This window comes from Canis lupus, chromosome 12 (assembly GCF_003254725.2).
Source record: "Canis lupus dingo isolate Sandy chromosome 12, ASM325472v2, whole genome shotgun sequence".
In the NCBI taxonomy this organism is placed as follows: Eukaryota; Metazoa; Chordata; class Mammalia; order Carnivora; family Canidae; genus Canis; species Canis lupus.
In genome coordinates this window covers 50,614,814-50,634,884 of record NC_064254.1, presented here as the reverse complement: position 1 = coordinate 50,634,884, position 20,071 = coordinate 50,614,814, and the positions used below count along the sequence as shown (strand labels likewise).

Below are 20,071 nucleotides of genomic sequence, written 5' to 3'. Positions count from 1 at the left end.
AAAAGCCACATTTAATTCTTGTGACAAGTTAGAAAAGATTTTTCTAATCAGAATAACTGAGTACCTCTTCCTTTCCTCAAAGTTTCTAGAGAACCCAAAAGAGATCTGATTCCTCGGGGAGAGCATGGCTACTGGAGAGACTTCAAAGAATAATCAAGTTAAGAGTATTCAAGTTAAGTACAACATTATATCCCTCCTGGAGTTGACAAGAAAAGCTTTAGACTTACCAGAGATTAAGAGTAAGGGCACCAAAGCCAGAAACAAACCTGGCAGTGTCTATCAGAGCCCTTGATATCATGGAATGAGGCCTTATTCACACTGTAGTCAAGAAAGTCTTTAGAAAGTTCTCAACGAAAGAATCTTTCCAGGTTTTGTTAGTTTGAGATTCCACACTTGGTTGTATCCTACTGGACTATTAAAATCAAAGTTCTGATATCCAGAATGAAGAAAATTAGAGAAGCAGTCCTTCTTTAACAAGTTGTATATGTGTGCACTGCACATTACCATAGCATGTCTTTCAATAATCAGTTACACAAATGCAATAAGCTGTTTTTGGACTAAATTGTTTCCTTTACTGCAACACCTCAAAAGGTACATAACAGAAGCTTTCCCTACACTTGCAGAGAGTAACTGGAAAGGGTATGAACACTATACTGTCTCCCTCTGTGAGCTTTCTAGCTCTTGCTAGGATGGAATCTGAAACCAAGCTTCTATAGTGCTAAAGCTCAGATTTTTCATGATTGCAAGAGCTGCCTCTCAGTGTTAAAAAAAAAAAATCGCTTTAAAATTTGGCTGGTATTTCTGCTTGCATCTAAGCTGTGATCACTATAGGATTTAGAACTGAAAAGTATTTGAAATATATGCATTCAGGTCAAGGACAATGAGCTAGGCTATCCATTTACACTGACTGGCTTCCAGATACCTGCCCAAATCCCTTCTTAAGGAATCTCCAATAAGCAACATTAAAACCAAAGAGAGGTTTCTCTAGTGCCTGTTGGACATCAAAGAGCTGAAGCTTCCGTAGCTTGGTGCCAGCTCGGAACTGGCAAGAACAGTGGCAGCAACATCAGCCTTGGAAGTGTCCCAGTCCTTCCTGCAGTAACAGTGATGCCTTTGAGATTTTGGCAATGAGCTACAGTTTGGGGATCAGCAGTGATAGGACACATCATTTAGTGAGACAGAGCTAAAGCGAAAGAAAATGGTGGAACTCTTCTGGCCACCCCTTCTCAGTTTTCATCAATCCTTCTCCATGCTTCAGTTTCTAAACATCAACATGCAAGAGGATGTTTAGTCTTCAAGAGCTCTTCTCTTATCTATCCATACTCATTTCATAGGTGATACCATTTTGTTCATAGCCAGAGTCTTGCCATACCCCACTGATGATCACATTTATACATCCAACTTAGATTTCTCCCTAGATCTCGTGATTTGTTTATCCAAACAGCTGTTTGCTCTTTCCATTTGGATATCTAATAGGTATTTCAAACTTACCATACCCAAAAGCAGATTTTGATCTTCCTAAGTCCCCTCCTTCCGTACTTTTTTCCTTTTCTGAATAGCAACTTTGTTCTTCAAGTTGTTCATACCAAAAATCTTAGTCACCCTTGATTCCTCTTCTTGTCACATTCCATATTCTGTCCATCAGCAAATCCTCAGAGTTTTAATCCTCGAAATATATCCCATATCCACTCCACGTCTACTGCTACCACTTGTCCCTCCAGCATGTCTGATCTAGACTACACATATTAGCTTCCTTGATGGTCTTTTGGCTTCTAACTTTATTACTGGGTATGCAATGGACAGAACCTTGGGATGGAAGTCAGGATACCCAGGCTCTGGTCAGAGATCTGTCTCTATTTGGATGCGTGACTTTATGGAGTACATTATGGAATGGGCCTGGGCTCAACTCTCTTTTGTAAACTGAAGTTCTTTTCTTACTCCAAGGGTCTACTGAGTCCATGACATAAGCTCAACCCCTTCCTAAAGTAAAAGAAATGCCACTAAAGTCCTCTTCTGTCCTGAAAATAAGAAGCGTATCAGTGTAGAAAGAGTGGGTGAGGGCAGGAACCAAGGAACAGGAACTACCTAAAGATAATTCAAGTCAACTGATACAGAATGGGATTCAGAATCTAGGAAAAGAAATAAGTGCTCACTCATTTATACTCAGCTTCTCCCATCCTGGGATAGAGAGGAAAAGGCCCAGGTCCATTAAATGCTTCGTTGTCACTTTACCATGAATTGGCTTCAACCAAGTGCATTAGGAGAGGAGCTGTCAAGTCTGATGATGTCCTTATCTACAGCAGGAAGAGTAAAAGTGATGTTCAGTTTAAGGATGTCTTAACTACTGTAATTATAACACTAGTTTACTTTAATCTTGAAAATATCGCTTCTCCATCCAAACTCAGACTGCACTGAAAACGACTTGCTTTTCTTTTTTCCCTGAGCAGGCCAGATGAACAGGAGTGCATTTTCACAGTGGTCCTCTGGGTAGTCATGTGGACAAATGTATGCAGCAAGGTTTTTTCAAGTAGATTAAGTGAAGGGAAAAGTTTAACACAGAGGCTCAGCAATTCTGCTAGGATCTCACTTGCAAACAGCCATGAAAAAAAATTACGCAGGAGGGAATGGCTGATGCTTGCTGTCTGCTACAGGGCATCTCAGAAGCAGCAAAGGAAACCACAGACCTGGCCAAGGATTGTTGCATCTTAACTGGCTTCCCTGGGGAACTTAGTGCCCGATATTATCTGGGAACTGGATGGAAAATGACCGACACATAACACTCCCTCACAGGTATATAGTGCTTTTCATATTCAAAGCTCTTTAATGCTTCCCTTAGGAATCTTGTGAGATAAGAGAAGAAGTGATTATATCCCCAGTTTGTGAAAGAGAGAATCAAAGCTGAAGGGTCAAGCAATTTGCACAGAAAATAATTGGAGTCAGTGTCCAAGCAACATCAGGCCTCAGGGGTTTCTGATGTTGAAGCCAGAGCACAGAAAAATGAGGCCCAGAGCCTGGGTCTGGAAACTTCTATCAAAAAAGTACTCAAGCCAGGTCTCGAAATTAAAAGTGATCTGGACAAAACTCAGTCATGGTGCAGAATAATGCAGGTAGATCCATAACTGAAAGGACAAATAAGTGGCTCTCTGCTGAAAATTAAATTAATTTCCTAGAGCTTATTTATGTAGGCATATAGCCATTTGATGAACATCAGCTATGCATTGATAAGAAAGCAGAGATTAGAATCAAGAAAACTGGATGCTTGAATTCATCTCCAAAGAATAGTTGGAATATTTCAAAAGGAGCTTGAAGTTAACTTGAATTAACAAAAGCTTAAATATAAACTCCCTTCCTCTGTATCTAGCCTTTTTCTTTCTTTCTTCCATTCTACTCTTTTTCTCTTCCATGCTTCTGGCCAAAAGAAGGAATTATAGGAGAAAAAAAAATAAGTTGGGTCATCTTTAACTTTAAGACTATAAGAATTCTTACTTCTTAGCTATGATTGAATCTCATCCATAAATAAAGATATCTCCATTCAGGCTTCTCTGATGCTTGCTTGAGAAGAACATGCTGGTAAGTACTCCTGAATCACACCTGCAAGTACATACATATCACTGGTGACTGATGGAGGTACAGAGTATGAGGCTTACAGGTCAGAATCCCATGGGTTTAATCCCTGATCCACTACTGTGGAGCTGTGTATCTTAAGAAAGTAAGCCTTAATACAGTAGTCCCCCCATGTCTGTGGGGGATGCGTTCCAAGACCCCCTGTGGATGCCTGAAACCACAGATAGTAATAAAGACTATGTATACTATGCTTTTTCCTATACACACATATATATGATAAAGTTTAATTTATAAGTTAGTTCCAGTAAGAGATTAATAATAAAACAGGACCAGGAGCCCTGGGTGGCGCAGCAGTTTAGCGCCTGCCTTTGGCCCAGGGCGCGATCCTGGAGACCCGGGATCGAATCCCATGTCGGGCTCCTGGTGCATGGAGCCTGCTTCTCCCTCTGCCTATGTCTCTGCCTCTCTCTCTCTCTTTCTCTCTCTCTCTCTCTGTGACTATCATAAATAAATAAAAAAAAAATTAAAAAAAATTAAAACAGGACCATTATATACTATAAGAAAGATTATGTGACTGTGGTCTCTCTCTCAAAATATCTTATTGTACTGTACTTACCTTTCTTCTTGTGATAGTGTGAGATGATACAATGCTTACATGATGAGATGAAATGAGGTGAATGACATTGGCATTGTGATAGCGGTAGGCTACTATTGACCTTCTAACTATTTGTCAGAAAGAGGAATCCTTTGCTTCTGTGTTGCGGTTGACAGCCACAACTGAAAACTCAGATAAGTGGTGGGGGGCTACTCTATTCATAGGTATTAAACAGAGACATTGCTTCAAAAGTTTGTTGTTTCATTGTTTCCCTGAAAATCGTATGAAATAATCTTCATAAATAAATTAGCATAGTAACTGATGGAAAGGAAATCCTCAACAGAGGTTAGTTTTAAAACAGAGCATTTTGGCTTCTTCCTTCTAGCAAATTACACAAACTTAGTGACTTAGAACAACCCAAATTTACTACCTTACAGTTCGATAGGTCTCGCTGGTCTAAAATCAAGGTGTCTGCAGGGCTGCATTCTTTTCTGAAGGCTCTAGGGGAATCCACTTCTTTGCCTCCATCTTCAAAGCCAGTAATGTTCCAACTCTGTGTCTTTCTTCCATAGTCACATCTCCTTCTTACTCTCTTCTGCCTTCCTCTTTCATTTTTAAGGACCTCTGTGATAGCATTAGGCCCTCCTTGATAATTCAGGACACTCTCTCCATCTCAACTCATCCCACCTCACAGTTAGCACCTGTGGTGGGTTAAATAATGCCCCCTAAAAGATTTCCACATCCTAATCCTTGGAACTTATAAATGTTAACCATCTTTGACAAAAAAAAGGACTTTATGGATACAATTCAATTAACTGTCATGAAAGGAAAGATTATCCTGTATTATCAGAGTAGCCTCTAAAACAGGCTCATATGAGTACTTCTAAAAAAGAAGCGGAAGGAAATAAAATGCATAGAGGAGAAGGCAAGGTGACTACAGAGGCAGAGATTTTAATGATGTAGACACAAGCCAAGGAATATTAACAACCACCAGAATCTGGGAGAGGCAAGGAACAGATTCTCCCTTAAAGCTTTGACGGAAGTTCAAGACTGTCCTCATCTGGGCTTTAACCCAGTGAAACTGATTTTAGAGCTCTGGCCTTCAGATATGTGTGATAATTAATTTCTGTTGTTTGAAGCCACCAAGTTTATGGTAACTTATTATAGCAGCAATAAGAAACTTATACTGCAACCGTAACTCGCCCTGCAACCTCAATTCTCTTTTGTCATGTGATATAACATGGTCCCAGGTTTTGAAGATTAGGACATGGACAACTTTGTGGGATCATTATTCTGCCTATCGCACTCCTTTAACCCATCAGTTCCATAAATACATTCCAACCATTTTTACATAACACATTGCACCATGGCTCTTCCTTTTAAATGCTATTGCTTAGTGGTTGAGAGTGTTGGTTCTAGAGTGTAACCTCCTCAACACCTACTACCTATGTGACCCAGAAAAGTGGCTGAATTTAGGTTTCTCACCAATAAAGTAGAGATAATGTAGTTCCACCTCATAGGATGGTTAACTGATTAAATTATATTATACATGTGAAGTTCTTAAAATGTTGTTTTACGCATACAATTTTACACCACCACCATATAGTATTATTATTATCCTTGTTATCATTATCATCTTTATCACCATCTAGGTAGTAGAAGGAATATGGGTATATCAGTTTTCTATTGCATACAAACAGAAAATAATGGCTTAAAACATAATCATTTCCTGTTTTATAATCATATGGGTCATAAATTTTGGCTGAGCTCATTTGGGCAATTCTTCTGCTGGTCTCATTTGAGCTCAATTGTGTGGCAGCACTTGGCCCAGTAGGTTGCATGGTCCAGCAAAGGCTCGTTCCCATGGGTGTTGGTTGATACTGATGATTATAGCTGCTGCACCTTCGGGGAAATTAGCCCAGACTCCTAAGCATGGAATTCTCAGGAGGCCTATGTGTTGAGGCCTAGGCTCAAAACTCCCAAGTGTTGCTTCTGCTACTTTCTGTTTGTCAGAGCAAGTCTCAGGACAGCCCAAATTCAAGAGTGGCAAAATAGATGCCACCTCTGGATGTGAGGAATAGAAAAGGAACATGCATAAGTGATGGGAGGAATCTGTGGCCATTTCTTGTATCTACTACAATAAGTTTGGGGAAGATGGCCTTGGATCTGAAAAATTGTAAATGCATGACCTTGGGCAAATCTCATAACCTTCAGTACATAACAGCATTTCAAGGCCTATTTATGTGCCAAACGCTATGCTAAAGTCTAGAGATACCAAGAGAGTCTGAGACCTGCTCCCTCCCCTAAAGAAAGTAGTTCATAAAATCAGTGTAATATTTATCTTAAAGAACTAGTGTGAGGACAAAATAGATAATATATAAGAAATATCTAGTATAGTGACTGGTAGTACGTGGCATGTAGTAAGAGCTCAATAATCATGAGCAATCATTATTATCTAATTTTCACAAGAATGGCCAAATTTCACTTATAAATGGGTATGGAAGCTATGTTGTCTGTATTAGTCTGCTTGGGCTGTCATTAACAAAATACCATAGACTGGATGGTTTAAACAATGGAAATTTATTGTTTATAGGTCATAGGTCAGGAGGCTGAGATGTCCAAAGTCAAGGTGCCAGCAAGGCAGGTTTCATTTTGAGGTGTCTATTCTTGGCTTGTAGGAAACTGCTATCTCACTGCATCATCACATGAACTCTTCTTTGGGTATGGATGTGGAAAGAAAGAAGCCATCTTGGGGCTCTCTTCTTATAAGGACACTAATCGCATCTTGAGGGCCCCACCCTCACAAACTCATCTAACCCTAATTACCTACCAAAGGCCTCATCTCCGAATCCCATCACAATGGAGGCTAGGACTTCAACATAGGGATTGGGGTGGGGGTGGGAGGTTGTGCACAAACATTCAGTCCTTAACACCATTCAAAGCTTTCCATCCTTCAGTCCCAGAGGATAAAAAGCCTGCATATGAGGTCTTTAGTGGCTTCAAATTGGCTCCACAGCATCGACTTGGAGCCATCTTTTAAGTAAACATTTATAATCAAAACTAGAAGTTTGCATTCAACCTCAGATTTGTTCTAGAAAGACAACTGAATGCATGGGGTGCAATTACCAGAGCTATAAACACATAATGCACTAATTCACTCTTCAACAAGGACAGGTGTTTAAATGCTTTTCACTGTCCGGGGAGTGGCAAAGCCTGGGTAATAACTTCAGTCTCAGACACAGCTTATTTTTTTTTTTTTTTTGTTCAAAGGCTTATTGCAAATCCTGGGTGTCAGAACCAGGCGGTATGTATGGAAAGAACAGAACTGGGAGTTTGACCACCTGGCTTATAGACCCAGCATTAGCACTAACAAGCTCTGTGACCTAAAGGAAGCTAGCTAACCTCTCATAGCTTCGGTCTTAGTGCACAGTAAATGCAGAAATTGGCTTGGTGTTTTGGTGCTGTGCACCATGATGCCCTGGGGTACCATAGACCAGCAGCAGGAGTAGGAGACTTTGACAGCCCGAGAGCCCTCAACATCTATATCAGCCCAGCTTCCCCCACCTTGTCTGAACCTCACTTGAGTCATTTGAAGAAAGGATCCAGTGGAGGAAAAAAATGTAAATGGTTGGAATGTCAGCAGGCTAGATCAGAGAGTTCGAGCTTTAATGTGCTTACAAACAACTGAGGATCTTGTTGAATTTCAGATTCTGATGCAATAGGTCTGGGATGGGGCATTTCTAAGAAGTTCCTAGATGATGCTGATATTGCCTGTCCCCAGATCATGCTCTGTAGAGGAAGGGACTAGATTACAACATGAATCTTTAAGTCCAAATTTTCATTTACTGAAGAAAAATATTTCCAGTGCGGGTGCATGGGTATCAAATGAAAGAGACAAATGAAGCTTTGTAATCTTAGGGATATTCCAAAGGATCTCATATCCAAAAAGCTTTCCACCAGAAAAAGCAGGTCTGAAATTACATTTGGAGGGACAGGTATGCCTGAATTGACTTAGTTGAAGTCTGTAGGTGCCTCAACCTTCATGTGGAATTCAAAGCAAATCTCTTGGAGGGTTCAGTGCAATTCTATTACCTTTCCCATTGTTCTTTTCATTTTCTCACTCCTCTGCCCTGCCTGTTTCCAGGTGAGATGGGAAATAGAAGGACCAAAATGCCAATAATAAGAAAGGATTTTCTTGCAGTATTTGCAGTCCAGCTGGAATTGGGAAGTAACAGAAAATCTCACGAGCAAAGCAAATCTTGAGGCCATCCAATTTGGCAGAGCCCTGAGTGACTGACTAAGAATCTAATGGGGAGGACACCTAACGGTTCAGGCCTCGTAAGGCTCCCCATCATTCATTTCGATACAGAAGTTTCCAGTCCGTACACTTCCGGTTCTCCAACAAGTTGGGTAATTAGCTTACTATCTGCCTGGTCAGGGAACTCATCTTAACACTATTATGTTCAGAGGCATAAACCTCCCTGATGAACCATATTATTAAAGGTTGCAAAGATAATCCAGAGACAAATAGTGTGCAAAGCCACATGAAAACTGCAAAGATGAATTAAATTACATTCCAGAGACTAAAGAATAAATTGGAAATGAGGCAATTTTTTATTCAAGAAGACTTCCTCTCAGTTCTTTCCAAATGTAAACAGGCGGCTCTCTGCAGAGGATGGGGTCACCCACTGCCTGGGGAAAGCAGCTTGAATTTTATTACCTTGGTGATCCCTGGCAGCATACACACTTCAGGAGGCACACACCCTGTTCCCCTTTACTTTGTCTCATGTGCTGGTTTCCAGCTCTCATAACATTTTAATTAAATTTGGGCTTGTCTTTCTCTCTCACCTTACTCTGCATCAAAGGAGAGGCTTTTCGCATGCTGCCTGGCTGGGGTCCCTGCAATTCTTACATTCCAAAAGCAGGCTGCCTTGCCATACAAGGAGAGCGGCAATTAAATCAAAGCAGAGGTAACCTACAGCTTCTCAGAGAGATAGCTGCACAAAACTTCAATGTGACTTATATATGAAGGTAATGAATTCTATAATGCAAATTTATATACAGGGTCAAATAAGAAATGGCTCTGCATTTGATAGTACACTGGGTATTAGGTAGTTGTCACACAATAAATAATTCATCTGGCATAGTCACTTGCTATGTAAATGATAGTCTATGTATATTAACGCATTTAGCACTTAGAATAAAATGGACAGCTGGGGCCAAATGAATCTCTCTCTGGACATATTACCGTTACTGCTCCCCAGTGAGTTTAACTCTTCACTTCTGAGGATGGTAACGAGGATATTAATTGAATAGGGCACGGGATTCATTTTGATGAAGTCAGGGTTACACAAAAACAAGTGAATAATTTTAATACGCCTTGATGGTATTGCTTTTGGCACAGTTTGGGTTAACAGTAATGACCCACATGTCAATCTGGTTGGGATTCAATGGAATTTGGGAAAATAACAAAGGTTAGCTATTTTCAAGTGACAAACTCTATTTACATTCATTTTCCTTAAATGCCATTTGGCCACATGAAAAATACGTTTAACCTTCTAACCATTGAACCAGATCTCTTGGTTTCTTCCAAAGCAGCTATTTATGGAACCTCCATGTTAACATTTATTATCCATTTGGATACCAAATCTGTGAAAGCAGAAATCATTTTCTCATTTTGCTTCATAATCAAATCATAAAAAAGAAATTTCCCTGTGATGTGTGAAGCTCTGTGAAATTCCCCCCAAGACATGTTTGTTGCTGGTGGTATTAAGCAACATCTCCCCACAGTATGTCTATTTATGTTGGAGTGAGGTATATTTTGAGAAGTCATCAGAACACTGTTTAGCATCAGGATTTAGATGATCGATAGACTGACGTGGCCAAGCAGAGATCTAGTCTAGGGAAATTACACAGGAAGGGAAATGGTAACCCCTGAGAAAGTACTCACCATTACAGAAGCATTTTGGCATTGGAGCCATACTCAGCCCCAGGACCAAAGAGAAAAGTTTGTAGGAGCTGGTATAGTCACAGTTCATCCTGCAAAGGAGAACTGGTAGGATACATCTCAATTTATACAAATGATGAGCAATTTGGGACTGGCTAATCAAAGCCTAAAGTCCACAAGGTAGCAATTAGGAAAGAACAATCTCAAGCAGGCCAAAACTGGAGGAACACAAGCTGAAGCTTGTCAACCACAGGTGTCCATAAAGAGGAAAGATCCAAGGGGAAGGAAGAGCCATTACAGACTCAAACGCTGTTTGGAGTCGCTGGGCTCAGGGAAGGCCTTCCTACTAACGAATCAGACCCACCAAGGAAAATCTCTCTATTGATTCACTTAAAATAGTTGATGCATGACTATAACTACATCTACAGAATCCCTTCAGAGGAACACTTAGAATAGAGCTTGACTGAATAACTAAGGGGTTATGTTATGCCAAAGCATGGCCACCACTGCCCTCCAACTTACACTGCATCCTACCCAGAAACATGCTAGAAATGGAATTCTGGAGACTCTAGTTCAGTGTAGGCAAGTTGCTACATCTAAATGCCATTACAGAGCTAATATAAAAATTTATCTAGATGCAACAACCCTCTAAATGTGTGTCTTCTTCTGGGGAGAATTGAGTAATTATACGAATGGAAGAGTGAATTGTATGAATTATGAATCATATGAATGATTTTATTTACTCATGAGAGACTGAGAGAGAGGTAGAGGGAGAAGCACACTTCCCAAGGAGCAGGGAGCCAGATACAGGACTCAGTCCCAGGACTCTGGGATCGTGACCTGACCCTTAACTGACTGAGCCACTCAGGCACCCAATCTCCACTTTTCTATCTGAATTTGGCCACAAAGTAAACCCTGGCTTTGAGTTCTACCTGGTTCCCTTGCAGAGATCTAACCACAACTTGCCATTAACCCTAGGAACACCTAGGGTGTAAGAGGGTAGTAAGAGTTCTTTCTGGAAATCTCAGAGACAAAAGATAATCCCAACAGAGTTAATAAACTCGAACTTGTCATCACTTGAAAAGGAAATACCATTTGGCTGATTTAAGTAGATTTGAAAACTTAAAATTCAGCCTAATGCTGCCCTCCACTCTTCCCATGTGGAAAGTTATATCATGGAAGTCACAAATGTAAAACACAAAGAATATAAACATATTGAAGAACAATTTATTATTACATTATGAAAATGGAATGAGAAATCCAGAACCCCTTGAATGTCTTGTGAGGAGAATAGACAGGAGGGATGAAAAACACAAAATATGAAAATATATAAAAGAAGTTTTTATTAAAATGGAGGTTATCAAAATTCCACCTACAATCAAGACATTTATATCAGTGACACTGGTGGTAAATATATCTATTTCCTATTTTCATATATAAATACAGAATATACATCTATAACATGGATTTGGTTTTCTTCTGGGGCCTCAGAGCTAGAACTGTAAGTAGAATGGGAGATGAGAATGGCCGGTGTCACCAAAAGAAGGAGACAAAGAGGGACACCTGGGTGGCTCAGCAGTTAAAGTGCCTGCCTTCAGCCCAGAGTGTGATCCTGGAGTCCTGGGATTGAGTCCCACGTTGGGCTCCCTACATGGGGCCTGCTTCTTCCTCTGCCCATGTCTCTGCCTCTCTCTCTCTCTGTTCTCTCATGAATAAATAAATAAAATCTTAAAAAGAAGAAGAAGAAGAAGAAGAAGAAGAAGAAGAAGAAGAAGAAGAAGAAGACGGCAAAGAGAGATAAGATGGGAAAAAGGAGAAACAGAGGAGCAGTGAATGAACAAGGAGAAGACTGAAACAAGGCAAGGGAATGTAAAGGCAAAAGATAAAGAGAAGTCCTTTGGAGGAAGGAAAAAGAAAGAAGGAAATACAAAGATGAGAAGAAAGACAAAGAGGAGTAAGGAGGAAGAGAAAAAAAAAATGTATGATGAAGTTTAAGAGATCCTATGCTAAATCTTAAAATTAATGAGAAAATAATGGGTGGCTCACTGTCCTCCTTAGATCTTTGATCTAATTAGAAAAAAGCCAGAGAGAGTTTTTTGAGCAGCACTGACTCGGGAACAAGGGATACACTTTGCAGTTAAGAGTCGTACTTCTGCAATCCTTCTCCCCCCTTTCTTCTAGTGGCAAAGAGAAATCACACACATCCAACTTCTAGGAAGGCCTTTTCCATTCCTTCTCCAGGTTCTCAATCCACCAGGTGTTGTCCATTTCCTGCACCTTCAACTCCCCGTCTACCAGACCCTTCCTTTCAGCAGCCAAAGCCCACTGTGTCATTTTCCATCTGCCATGTCCCCACATCCCCTCTGGCTATTGCCATGCCTCTCTACTCTTTAGGAAGAAGAGATCAAAGAGTTCTTTAAAAAATACATCCCATCATGTCTCTCTTTCAAAACCCTCCAAGGCTTGCCGTTGTATTCTCAACATCTTTAACATTTGATCTACAAAGTATTGCCTGATCCAGCCCCTACCCACTCTCGCTCACCCACTATGTTTTCACCACATGGACCTTCTTTACGTTCCTAGAACACACCCAGCGACCAGTCCAGTTTGCCTGCACGTGGTCTTCCCTCTGCCCAAAAGTTTGGCCTAGACTTTCATATGCCATTCTTTAACTGAAATGTTACATCCTCAAAGAGGCCTTCCTTTTGACTAGAAAATAAATTATGCTATATCACAGCACCCTCTACTTCTATTACAACTCTTTGAGAATATATATTTTTGTGTGGAGATCGTTGTTGAATGTCTGCCTCTCCCACTAGAGTGTAAGAACGACCCTGTACTTTTTACTTCAGTATCTAAAAAAATAAATAAATAAATAAACTCACTATTCAGCCTAAGAGCAGATCTTATGAGTACAGGAGTAGGTGCTTCTAAGTTTTATCCAGGGATTTTTATGTGGGGAAGCTTAGCAATATCTGGAAAATTCATCATCTAAGTCAAATGTTTTCTGTAAAGGGCCAGATAGTAAATATTTGAAGCTTTGCTGGCTATGGAGTCTCTGTAGCAACCACTCAGCTCTGCCTAGAGGGCGAGAGCAGTCAGAACTAATACGTAAGCAAACAAGCATAGCTGTGTTCCAACAGAACATTATTTAAGAATGCTGAAATTTGAATTTCACATTATTTTCATATCACAAAATACTCTTCTTCTTTGGATTCTTTTTGAAATTTGAAAAATGCAAAAACTATTCTTAGATTAGGGGTCATCCAAAAACAGGCAGAGGGCTGGATTTGGCTTGTGGGATATAGTTTGTTACCCGATTTATGGTATAAACACTTGTCATCTAGTACTCATCTTCCCCTTTCCAACCTATACTTCATTGTAAATAAATGACAAAATAAGAATAACAACAATAACGAGTACTGCTTCTTAGCTCGAGAAAATACTCTGATTACAGTGCATACACACACTCTGTGTGTGTTTCTTCAATGGCCTTCCATTTCCTTAGACTTATGTCCTCCTTCTTTCACAGGCTTTACAAGGCTTCTGCAGGAGTTGGTTGAGCCCATTCCCCCAGTCTGTACACTGGCTATATCGAATATCTTTCCATCCTTGCTCTTCTCACCCTTGCTCAACTCTAGGCCTCCACTGGAGGCTGCTCTTACATTTCTAACCCTGCTCTTCCCAAGCTAGTGGTCACTACTTTTTTGGTGCTAGTTGACTATTCTGTGTTTCTGGATGCCTGTTCTCAGCCCATTTAGCAGACACTCTAGGTTGCATACCCAGTAGCCATTTAGACCACAATGGTCAAAAGACACTGTGTGTAAGAAAAAGTTTTTAGAAAGTATTTCTGAAACATTCAGATTTGAAGAAATAAATCATAGTAAGTTAGAGAGTCCATAGATTTTTTTTTTTCATTTAGAAAGGACTTGGCCAATAAGCTAATGAACGTAAAATCAATTAGAAAACTTAATGCAGATATTATGCGTGTGTGTGTGTGTGTGTGTGTGACTTAAACACTTAGGAGACCTATTGAAGGTTGCAGTGCATACAGTGGTCCTCCTCCCAAGTCCTTCAAGGCCTTTGCACCCATCTCCCAGCTGCTGGAAAGATCGACTGCCACTGGTGCACAGTTGAACCTTCACTAACACTTACCCTCTGCAGGTAGGAACTTCCTCATCCAGGGCTATAAGCCCTGCCCTGTGCAGCCAGGGGTTATGACTATTAGATGCTGGGAGACAAAGGCCTGGCCTTCTGTCTAGTCAGGACCATTTTTAAGGCCATCCAAATTCTGGAATTTCCTCTGGAATATTGTCTGAATCTCAGATGCAATCAAATTGTAGAGAGGCAGTTCTACTTTACTCACTTGCTTAAGAGAATATCTCCAGAGAGTACTTCCCAATGCAATTCTCCCTTCAGAGTGTATTTCCAGGCAGACGAAGCTAAGACAAAGGTTAATTCTGAAAAAAAGTAGAGCATGTATATATATTTTTTATCTACTTGGTTGAAAATTTTATTTCTCAGGAGATGAATAAAACAATATGAGGGAACTGCTAAACTTAGCTTATTTCTGAATATATTTTAAAAAAAGGTAACAGCTTGCTGAAGTAGAAGGTATGAAAACAAGGAAAAAATATCATCTTCCACCAGATATTTTAAATAGTATTTTTTGATACATAAAAACAATAGATATATTCTTTTTTTCTGAAAGCCAAGAATAGGAACAATCCCAATTAAGAATAAAATATATTCAATTAAGATAGGAACAAAGTAGGCTCACAAAGAACTGTGATGAAATTATTTTTATAAACCATAATTTGCATTAGGACAAGAAGAGGATCACACAATAAAGAGACATAAAACTAAACTAAAGGGTTAAGCCTAAGATTAGCTAAAATATGCAAAAGAACGATAAGGGAAACTCAAGTTTTTTTTTTGTAGTTTTAATTTTCCCTCCTAAGCTTTTAAGCTTGAAAACTACAGATTATTCCAATGTTTCCTTTACCAGCTCATTCTCCTTCTACATGTATACAGTTCCTGAAACCTAACTGGTGCTTAATGAAAGAAAGGAAAAAAGCAAAAGAACAAAGGAAGGAAGGGAGGAAGAAAGGAAGGAAGGAAAGGAGAGAGGGAAAGAGGGAGGAGGAAAAAGAAGCTCCAGAGAGAGGAAAGAGAGAAAGAAAGAGGCAAGAAAGAAAGAAACGGAGTAAATACTGTAATTTAAAAAGACAACACAGAGAGAACAACATTGCTTGATCCTATTATGTTTCCATGTTATTAACTTAGGAAAATAATACTTGATATGATGAAATAAATAGTGTCAAAGAGAAACTGAAGTGCAAAAGAGACAGTATAATGGAAAAAAAATTTATTTTGATTCCTTCAGAACTGGGTTCAAATCATAGCTTTATGACTTTGAACAAGTTGTATACAAATATTTTATAAATCTTTTTTAATGACCTGGTGATTATAAAAATTATAAAATACATGAAATGATTGACATTAATCAAAATATTCTTAACTCTACTTTTAGCTAGTTATCACCTATTATCTGTTCATCATTCACCCATCCTATTCATTGCTTGAACTGTTCTGTCTGGTGTGTATCCCCTCCCATGCCTGCCTTAGGATTGGTTAAAATGATGTCTATCCATCAAGACAATTCTTGCCTTTGCTCATGTCTTCTATTTAATATGATGTCTTTCTACTTTTACTTAAATTTTCATTCGTACTCAAGTTAGAGTATTGATATTTTCTCTTGTACCTTAACCCTCAAATCTGCTTCTTCCTCATTTGACATCATCAAATCAGCTAGGAAAGGCTCATACTCATACTAGTATTTCAACAAATATTTATTCATTATATAAACAAGAAAAAATGTAGTAAGTATGCCAACGACATTCAGAGAGTTAAATTCCCTCCTCAAAATTCATATGAGGAACTCAGCACAGATTGTAATATGGTCCATGGACATGCTCAGGCTTATCTAAAAAAAAAAAAATTCTTTTAAAAGATATTCTTAAAATAATAATGTCTAAAATTTTTGTAAAGGCTACAAGTAAGAAAGAAATACATTCTCCCTTTGAAAAACACATCAGATAGAAGTATACCTAATGGTCATCAGCACCCCAGGGGCACTGAATAGCTATCATACATGAAGAAAAACGGATTGTTCTTGTTTCTGCTTATACCTGTGCTAGACAGGTTGATTTTTTGTTTTATTAAGACTATAAATTGTAATTAGCACTTACAAGTATGGGGGGGGGTATTTGCTTTTATTCTATAAAATGTGACTTAGAAATTCAAGCTACTTACAAAATGAAAACGGATATTAGCTGACCCATGGGCTTTTTATTTAATGGTCAACTTTGGAATTAAAAGAAATAATATATTAATTCAATAATTGTTTGTTGTTGATACATTGTTAGCCGGTTAGGTCTCTAGCAGACATTTAGGCTTAAAGGTCAAGAGCACAGCTTTTAGTCCCCTAGAAAAAATGATGTTCTAAATGATATCTTGATGACCCATAGGAATTAATGCATTTCCTAAGCAAGCCCCTTAGATCACTGTTAGTGTTAGAAACAACCCTAATAATGTATAGCTAGCAGAGCATAAACATTGTAAAGATATGTGTCTTACTTGAAGCACTAAAGGTTAATTAAGAGGGGATGTATTTGCACTAGGAGAAGGAAGCTTTCCTTTAAAAACAGTATTAAGCACTGAATTAGCATAAGATTCCTAAACAATGCCAACACATAATTGAGACCACAAAACAACTTCCTGCTGAAATACTCAGCCCAGAAGAGCATTTCTCAGGCAGTTATGATTCTTCACAACAGGATTTATGAGCTAGGGTCAGTACTCTGAATTATACTAACCAACAACTGGAAGAGACTTCAGGATAATCTAAGGGCAAAGACCTCAGTGTAATAATTACTCCAAACTTTCAACGTGTACAGAATCCAAATAAAAAGCCTAGAAATATATATCATGTAAAGGTGACTGATGCTGGCAAAACCATAGAGTACAGAGTCAGTGAAGTCCAAGCGTGGGAAACTTGACACAATGAAAAGTTATGCCGTTCTAAACTTCCCAAGACCAAGGACCTAGACCATTATGTAGCTGAGCCAATATTTCAGTCCCCTGGCTATTGGATTTCGGTTTGTTCTGTGCTATTAATATAGTCTCCCCATTCATTTCTTGCTTTGCTTGCAGTGTGTGATTTTAATTTATGTACTCCCTTTATCTATTTAAGTCTTGGGTTTCAGACGGGATGTTATGTGTTTTTCTTTTTTCTTTTCTTTTTTTTTTTTTTCATTTACTGTGTTTTTTTATTAGTTTGAGTAAAATTTTATCTCTACTTTTATGACTCCTGTTTTTATTTTATTATTTCTAGGGTTTACATTCTCTACCTCAATAGCCTACTCTTCTGAGATCTTCTAAAGGCAGTTCTTATCAACATAGTCTCACTGAAGTCTAGTGATAATGTTTTATTAAATGTTACATTGAGGCTGAAATTCCCCACAGCAGGTAGCCTGGAATCATTACCAGTCTGAATATTTTCTGTACCAAGATGATAATGATAAACACAAAGCCTCAGTTGGAGGCTTACCACTTATTACTTAATCTACAAACCCCCTGCAGGTATATTTTGGTGTCTTCAAATGCCCACCCAAGGGCTGTACAAAAAGCCTAAGTCTAAAGTACATAAATAGTTTTTAAAAGGTCTCATTATACAACATAAGCTTTTGCTTTAGAGATATTGTGATCTTACTAACAAGAAGCCCAAAGTAACCAAGTATTTGAGAAAAAAAAAGTGCACACCACTAAGTGCCCCTTCTAAGTATTTTGAAAACTCTTCCTAAAATATTTTTCTTATTTCAGCTGAGAACCAAGGAAAATACTTCAAATTGCCGTTTAACGAAATGTTTAGATAAGGACAGTGAAAGAGTTTTTAAAAGAAGGACTGTCTCCAGACATCATAAATTCTGCAAGTCAAGCTGAGCGCTATTCAAGCTATAATGAGGACTGCATGCCAGGCACAATGGGCCAAAGGGCTTGAACATCACCCTCAGCAAAAAGATGCTGAGAACACACATGTACATGAGAGCAGAGCATTTATATTCTTATCGGCACTTAGTGTCTCTAAGCTGCAGAGTCACGTAAAATCCCTTTCTTATAATATCATACAAACTTGCCAGATCTGCTTTCGTTTAAGAAAAAATATATATCAGATAGGCAGATAGGTTTTAAGATCAAAACAAAGAGGTGAGAGAGTCTAACAAAGATGCTGCAAGCCCCCTGTTCTTCCAAACTGATGCCAAGGAGGGTTTAAGATAGCAATCACAAAGCGAAAAATTTAATCAACTGAGAGTTGAAAAACAAATGCTCTCCCCATTTAAATTCCATTTCCAGATGACTATAGGAAGGAGGTTTCAAAAATCACCTTTTTACAAGACAAAGCTTTTTAATTTCCAAGTAAAATATTTATGCTGTTTGAGATATGGCTTGCTTTATAATAATAGCTGAGACACTGCCCTGCTTATCCACAGGGAGTCACAGGGAGTCCTGGGCAAAGCAGTTGATACAAATTGGAGGTGACCTGGGCAAGGATCTGATTGCACACTTTTGGTCCAGTGAGACATGCATTCAAAAGTGCCATGATGGGGCTGGACTGTGCTAAAGGTCGTGCATATCATAAGGAAAAACAAAATGTAGCGCCTGTCCCCAAGGAACTGATGAATTAGAATTTCTTGAAAAAAAGCAAAAGTTAGATATAACTATGATACAAAACAAAAGAGTTTGAAGAAGAGTCGTCTGCTGTGACTGAAGAGATCAAGAAAAGCCTAATGAATGGAAGAAATGGTATTTGATCTGGATATGAAAGCACAAGTGGTACAAAGTTTTGTTTGTGTGTGTGTTTTTAGTTTCTCATATCAACAGCACAAAATATACATTCATGGGAGGAACTTTAGAGAATATAAATAAGCAAAAAGAAGAAAACAAATACTCTAACCCTCAAATATAACCTGTGTTGACATTTTGGTGTACATGCTCAGAATAACTTAGTTACAGCGTTAAAATTTAGTTAACACATGTAACTTAAAACATTCTACTATTAGAACTGATAGAATGGATATGATTGACATGGAGATATGTTCATGATCTATTGTTAAGTGAAGATTGGTTATTTACACATACATGCATATAAATATATAAATTGAATCATACATGCTGTGGTAAAATAAGATTTGTATTATATTTTACATAAATTTTTAAAAAGATTTATTTATTGAAGAGAGAGAGAGCACCAGAAGGAGGGGCAGAAGGAGACAGAATCTGAAGGAGCAGACTCCACACTGAGCATGGGGCCAGAAGTGCGGCTTGATCTCACAACCCTGAGATCTTGACCAGAGCTGAAATCAGGAGTCCGGCACTTAAATGACTGTGTCACCCAGGCACCTCAGATCTGTTAGATTTTAAAATTAACTACATTTCTTCTCCCTTCATCTTTCTTTCTTTCTTTCTTTCTTCTTTCTTTCTTTCTTTCTTTCTTTCTTTCTTTCTTTCTTTTTTTTTTTTTTTTTTGGAAAAGGGCTTTAAAAAACATTTCTAACTTAATAAAATACTTAACAGTTTTTATGCCCTGGTTAGTTAAATAAAAATCAATAAGATAATATCTGCTTCATTACCACAAAGTTGGTGAGCAAATTGAACACTTAGGACAAACCTGGTTTACAACTTCAAGTGAACGGAAGTCTTCTACAATAAACAGTCTTATAACTGTGGTTTCATAGAACAAACATGTTGTCTCAAGGTTATAAGCCAACAATTCCGGAGGGGGGGAAAAAAACTATTAAAGTAGAATTATGAATTTTACACAAAGCCTTTGTCCTTTTTAGTAAACAGAAAGAAACTCAACTTTATGATGACAAGATACAAGAAAAGTATAGATTTAACTTAAT

The 20,071-nt window shown here is 38.6% G+C and overlaps 1 long non-coding RNA gene across 2 annotated transcripts in view; it reads right to left on the bottom strand.

The window, feature by feature from the left end:
• The window catches only part of LOC112658657 (uncharacterized), a 93,981-nt gene extending 74,583 nt beyond the window's left edge, over positions 1-19,398 (bottom strand). The window contains exons 1-3 of one of the 2 annotated variants that reach the window (XR_007401306.1): positions 14,473-19,398; positions 3,487-3,591; positions 2,154-2,294 (exon numbers count right to left, since the gene is read on the bottom strand). This is a non-coding gene — a long non-coding RNA (uncharacterized LOC112658657). The remainder of the gene's footprint in view (positions 1-2,153; positions 2,295-3,486; positions 3,592-14,472) is intronic. The other variant, XR_003135868.3, reaches the window with a different exon arrangement.
• Between the last annotated feature and the right edge of the window lie 673 nt (positions 19,399-20,071).